This window comes from Bacillus rossius, chromosome 16 (assembly GCF_032445375.1).
Source record: "Bacillus rossius redtenbacheri isolate Brsri chromosome 16, Brsri_v3, whole genome shotgun sequence".
Classification (NCBI taxonomy): domain Eukaryota; kingdom Metazoa; phylum Arthropoda; class Insecta; order Phasmatodea; family Bacillidae; genus Bacillus; species Bacillus rossius.
Genome location: NC_086343.1, coordinates 45981747 through 45988709, shown reverse-complemented (window position 1 = coordinate 45988709; position 6963 = coordinate 45981747). Strand labels below are relative to the sequence as shown.

Here is a 6963-nt window from a genome sequence, read left to right as displayed (position 1 = left end):
AGTATAATGATCAAGATATAAAACTGAATTTAATTTGATGTACCTATAGCGATGGTGAATTATCCCGATAGTTTATCCAACCTAAATAGTTTTCAAAAATGCAACTTATCAATCTAATGGCTGAAATAAATATTTTTATCACTCATAATTATCTGTAGTCGAATACTGAACATTCTGTATCATAACAACTTAATTCTCGTTGGCCCATCAAAGTGCGAAACTATTTTCTTTTCAAAAATAAAGAAATTATGTAGATATAAATTAAATATACACAAGGCAACAGTAATTTTTCCCACGATAATCACTATCTCTATAAATGCGCATTATTGAAGATATTGTTGTGTGTTCATAAAAACCTAGTTCTAAAATTAATTTGTAATTACCATCTACATATTTTCAAAAGCTTCTTCTGCAAATACTATTACGTCTGCTTGTCTAAGCTATATTTTTATAAACAACTCAGTACATCGTTTCTGCAAAGGGTAAAGTTGGAGTTTAATTGTTAACTCTATTCGTTCGTCGTTCGAAAGCAAGTGTTTGAACGTCTTGCGCCACGTGCACTACTCGAAGCGGTTAGAAAGAGAGCGAGAGAGAGAGAGAGAGAGAGAGAGAGAGAGAGAGAGAGAGAAAGCTAATCCCGACAGTTGCCGAGTTTACACGAATTCGCACGAAAAATGCACCACTTTTGTGCTCCCGAGACAGAAGTGCGCGAGGCGGGGAGGCAGGCAGTCGGCAGCTGGGCGCTGGAGACAGCGGACGTGTCTGCGGCATCGCTCCAAGACGGTGAGAACGGGCGCGGTGTCTCGCTGGAGTTCAGGCCTTGCCGAGAGGAAGTAATTCCTACCTTTCAGTCGTGTTGTCATTTAGACGAGTGTTTCACCTCGTCATTCAGTCGCGGCTTGCAGTCAGTCACTTCTCTCGCGTGCGTGTTTTCTCCGGTGGTTTACGAGTCGCGGAGTTCTTTTTGCAGACTGGATATTCACCATTGCTTGTACGGTAATTTACGGGCCCTCCCGGGCACCGTGTTGTCTGGTCAGTCGTTCAGCTTATGGGGCGAGTCACATAGAGTTCAAGTCTTAGCGGCGCGGGTATTGCTCGTCACGAACGGGACGTCACGTATTTGTCCCATACAGTATCAGTGCGCGGAACCGGGCTTCGCCCTACAGAATTAGTCACAAGCGGAAACGCGGCAGCCCCTTGTAAAGGGTTTGATTTACCGTATATAAAGAACCTGGAAACTGTCTTCGAGTGTGTCAATTGTTATCCTGGTGACTAAGTCCCTTGGCCACGCGGCCCGAACCCCTCTCTACCGAACACTGAGTAGCCGGCAAAATACTATCATTCAGGGGCTAGTCGGACAGGCGACGACAATATTGATGAATGGAAAAAGGAAAAATGTCCAGGACATATTTCCTTGTTCCAATCAATAAACATGAACTGAAACAGTACCTACCACAGTTTTATCACTTGGCAGCGCCACGTCAATAGCTATAAGGCAACTTCTTTTTACATAAAATACGGTTTTCAGTACCTGCAACACCTTGTTACATTATCTGTTTGTTTTGCATGAAAGTATAAACACTGCAGCAAAGTAAAGTTATTCTGGTGTGTTTAGTTATGAGTGCTAGTGAATCAGAATTTGAAGATCGTAAGAGAAGAAAGAAAGGTGTGAGAAATACACATGAATATGCGAAATAAAAGAGGAAGTTAGCTAAAGCAAGAGGATTGCATTACACAACATCAAAAGGGTTTCTTGTACATGCTAAAACCACTGGTACACCTTGTAGGTGAGCATATTATCATTGTTGTATTTTGTCTGGATTTCTTGAAGGGGTCTCCTTAGATAATTCAGTGTGGAGGTCACTGGACACCTAAGAAATATGCATATATTTGGAGAGTGTTTGGAAACAGCCTTTGCGTTAATGTGTAACATAGGCCTGTGCTTGCTAACTGCACACAGTTAAGAGCATTAGTTTGCTGTATATGTATAGATAAAATGGCCAGTATAAAAATATTTTATTTAAAGGAAGGTTTGAACTTTGCAGCATTTATAAGGAGAGGGCAAGCTCATACACCAGGACATTAAAATTTTTGTCTTTCTTTCTAGTTTTCGAAGGAAGTGTTCCAACAAATTCACAGAAGAAGAAGAAGAACAAATAGCCATAATTTCGGATTTGTACGATGGAAAAACTAAAAATGAGCAAGAATTGTACCTTTGTGAACTTACTGAATGCCTTTTAATCGCAAGATGGAGAAACAGAATAAAGGAACCAGCCTTTGTTAAAACTTCAGCTTTCAACTATTACGTAAAAAATGGGTCACAAACGATTCATGTCTGTCGTAAGGCATTTCTAAGTTTAAATCCAGTTGGTAATAAGGCTGTTCATCGCCTAACATCACTCTTGGCAAGTGGGAAGTCCCCTAAAGACAACAGAGGAAAACATCTTAATCGGGCAAATGTTTTATGAGGAAAAGTGATTGCTGCCATTGATGACCATATTAAGTCTTTTCCCAAGCACTATACACATTACAGTGGGAAACCAGCCATTTACCTGGATGCAGTTTTAACTGTAAAAAAATGTACGAACTTTTCTGTTCCAAGTATTCAAGTCTTCATGTTAAGTATGAGTTCTACCTGAAATACTTCAGGGAGAACTTTAACTATAGGTTTGGCCGTCCACAAGTAGATGTATGCTCTACATGTGAAGAACTTGGGGCCAAGTTGAAATCCACTTTTCTCAATGAGACAGCGAAAAGGGTGGCAGCGGCAGAGTTACTCATTCATAAGAGATGTGCATCAAAATTTTACAGAAAACTTCAAGATGTCACCAAGCTTTGTAAGGAAAGAGATGATGTAGTAGCCATTGTATTCGACTACATGCATAAATTGCCTTTGCCATGTCTACCAGTTCAGGAGATGTTTTACTTGAGAAAACTGTGGCTCTATGTCTTCGGAATACATAACCTAAAGAACAATACAGCAACATGTTATTGTTATCATGAAGGGCAAGCAAAATGTGGCCCAGACGAAGTGTGTACATTCCTGCTCGACTATTTAAATGACCTTCCACCAACAGTTAAGGAAGTATATTTATTTAGTGACTCTTGCGGTGGTCAAAATCGTAACCATAACGTAGTGAGATTTTTACTTTACTTAACTGTCAGCAAACGATTCAGTGTTATTCACCAGTATTTTCCAGTGAGGGGACATTCTTTTTTACCATGCGACCGAGCTTTCACAACTTTCTTGATTATCGACGTCTTCATTTGAGTCCTCATCTTCAGTATTTCCTAAATCTTCATCTATAGAAAAATTCTAATTTCTAAAAAGAAATTCGTCAGAAATTTCTTGGTTATAGACGTCTTCATTATTTTTCAACGTAGATAGTTGGGCATCATTCTCAATGAATACTACATCCCGAGCTATTGTAACATCAGTTGGATCGTCAGGATCAATCAACTTATACCCTTTTCTATCCTGAGCATAACCAGTAAATATATAGTTTTTACTTTTGAAATCTAATTTATTCCTTTTATTGTCATTTATTCTCATTTATGTTTCACATCCAAATATACGTAAATGCGATAAATTAATTCTTCTCCCGGTCCAGGCTTCTTCCGGTGTCTTACCAATTAAAGCTTTAGTCGGTGTCCTATTCTTCAAATAATTAGCTGTACTTACTGCTTCGCCCCAATAACGCTTTGATAGGTTGGCATCATGTAGCATACACCTAACTTTTTCTATCAGTGTTCTGTTAAGGCGCTCGGCCACACCATTTTGTTCGGGTGATTAGACAACTGTTTTCAGATGAATTATTCCACTAGAATTAAATAGTTCTGCAATTCAAAATTAACATATTTACGACCATTATCTGTTCTAAGAATTTTAATTATTTATTACTTTGATTTTCAACAAGAGCCTTGAAATTTTTAAACGTCTTAGTCACATCCGATTTATTTATAAACAAGTAAACAAAACTTTTCCTTGTAAAGTCATCCACAAATGTCAATAAATATTTTGCACCATCCCAACTCGGTACACACATAGGACCACAGAGATCACTATGTACTAATTCTAAAATAGCTTCAGCCCTGGTGCCAACCATTTTATAAGATCTCCTGGTTTGTTTACCCATTACACATGAAATACACTTTTCAGAATCCGCATGTCCTGATATATTGATGTCATCGGCCATACTATCAATTAATAGTTTCATTGAATACTTATTGGCATGACCCAACCTACTATGCCAAACTTTATGACTGGAAGTACTATAGAGCATCCCACTCTTAGATTGCAGTGTGGAAGTAAATGGGCGCATTCTCTCTCTCTCTCTCTCTCTAACACACGCCGATTGCCATTAGCGCTGTCGTTTCTTCGTGCGTTGTTGCCAAATATCAAACTAAATTAAAATTTTAATTTTTCGACCAAGCTTTTTTTAATATTGTATAGCATAGAAATATGCATCAGGAAATGCTTATTTTCAATACTTAAAAATATTTTAAGTGTCCGAAAAAATTAAAAAAACATAACTTATTCACTGCGAACTGTTTTGAAGTATTCCGAGATGTTTCACATCAAAAAAAATATCCTACATGTGTAATTCATTCGGATTTTTTAATTAATAAATTAATGCCTTAGGACGCCACCGAACAAATGTTAAGACAAAAACTGTACAGGTTTCACTTAAATAATTTTTTTAGTATATTGAAATGCATTTTCTCACAAACTGACACATCAAAAAGTTATAAAATTATGTTTTTTGTATGAAAATCCTTACACATGTAGATCTAACATCGAGGAACACTTAAAAAAAGTTGGTTTGCAATTATTTATTTTTTTGACATGGCAACTTAAGTTGCCACTGGGCTGTAACATAGTCGAAAATGGATAAAGTTTATCATTACAATATAAAATGTATGTTTTACTACATATTTAAATTCCAAAATAGTAAATAAAATATTTTTACAAAATTTTTATTGGTTTATATATATTTATGACATAATAATTACTTGAACTATCAAAACATGTATGTACAACATTTTCATATAATGAACAGAATTTGTGCAAAGTTTTTTCAGCTTGATTGTTTTGAAATTTACATTGTATGGAATGCTTTGAAACACTCATTAGGGTGAAGTGGAGCATCACATTTCTTGCACACATAGCTTGTCCTGTTAGTGCAAACCTTGCAGCGCCTGTATTTCGAACCTTTTGTGATTATATGATCAATACGGTCGGTGCGGATTTCTTCAAGAACTGATGAGAATGCCAAAGATGGACGAACTCCTGGAGAAACTGCAGTTTTGCCATGTGTTTTCAAGAGGTTAGTTGCACACTGACGACGAAATTCCAGTAATGACAAGTCGTAGCCTAGTCTTCGGTATAACAACCAGCTCTGAACACAACATACATCTACAGTCCATGCAAAGATTGGCCACCACCACTTTTTTGATCTGATACCACATCGGTATGTAGATACAAATTGATCACAAAGGTCCACACCACCCATGTTGGCATTATATTTGGCAATTGGTCCTGGAACTTCAACATTTACAGTTTTCTTTTCAGCGCGAGAATAGCGGGATGACTTTTTCTTAGGCTCAACTTCATCACAGTTTGTAAGAACAGTTACAGCATTATTGTCATTCCACCTTACTGCAAGGAGGTCATTACATGATGACATTGCCATGTCTCCTCGTTTGTTTTTTCGGAATGCTTTCATGTCTGGTAGCTTCATTACAGCTGCGCACCTATTCTCTCTCAGTGTCCCTGTAGCCCCAATGCCATTAGATTTGAGTTTTCTTAGAAGCGCAATAGAGGTGAAAAAGTTGTCAAAGTACAGCCTGATTCTCTTTTTGAGTTTCAAATGATCTACAAGACCCATGACAACATCGTTACCTTGCCCATAACCTGTGGTCGGAAATCGAGTAGATGTACCGCAGTATGGTTCAACATGGAAAATATAGCCAGAGGGATCAGCAGCTACCCACAGCTTGAAACCAAATCTAATAGGCTTTCCTTGAATAAATTGTTTAGCACTGTGACGTCCAAAATATGGAATCATACGCTCATCTATGCTAACTGAATCACCGACAGAAATTTGTTTGAAGACAGAATTCAAATGATCAAACAATGGACGCACCTTGTACATTCGGTCTGTACCATCCATTTTTTAATTATCTGCAATGTGTAAATATCGCAAAATTTCATCGAAGCGATTACGGCGCATAGCTTCTGCAACAATAGACACATGAACATCTGAGTAGTATATAATAGGGCATACTGCTACCGGCTTCTGGCTGTGGTGCCTGTGGTGCCGACCGCCATCTTGGATTTGTGACGTCACGGCGGCAAAAATTCCTCAAAATTCCTCAAAAATGACTCAAAATGACTCAAAATTTCCAGTTTTAAGAAAAAATTTCCCGTTTCTGAGGGAAAAATTCCCGATCCGAGGGAAAATTTCCCGTTTTATTCCTCAAATATCCCAGCGGCTGAAAATTCCTAAAACTGGCTTAAGCATCCTTAACTCAAGCCAACGTTAAGCCATTTATAGGATTATGACGTCACCGTTGCAATTTCCATTACGCCCGCCATCTTTAACTTTTTTATTTATTATCCGATTTTAATGAAAAAAATTTTAAAATTTATAAAAAAATTAAATTAATAAAATTTTAATATATTTTTTATAACAAATATACTTTTTAGACACGGAGTTCGGAGTCCTCGGTTCGAACCCGACGAAGTCAAAAAAAACCAAAAATGGCGACAGGCTCCTTCCACCACGGAAGTCACCTACAGACTAACCTACCACCACCAATAACAAGGTCAACTAGTATGATGTCATGACCGCCATCTTGTCTTCGTCTGCTGGTAACCATCATCATCTTGTTATCGTCGGCGAGAGTGCGCTGACGCCATGTTAGTTTAATTCTTATCCGCTAGAGTACAGTAATCATTTA

General features: G+C 37.8%; 1 protein-coding gene across 1 annotated transcript in view; it reads left to right on the top strand.

Moving 5' to 3' along the window:
* The first annotated feature begins 708 nt into the window (after nt 1–708).
* Nucleotides 709–6963, top strand: part of LOC134540130 (uncharacterized) — a 150345-nt gene continuing 144090 nt past the window's right edge. The window contains exon 1 of the mRNA XM_063382656.1: nt 709–783. The gene's annotated coding sequence lies outside the window, so the exon portion shown is untranslated. The remainder of the gene's footprint in view (nt 784–6963) is intronic.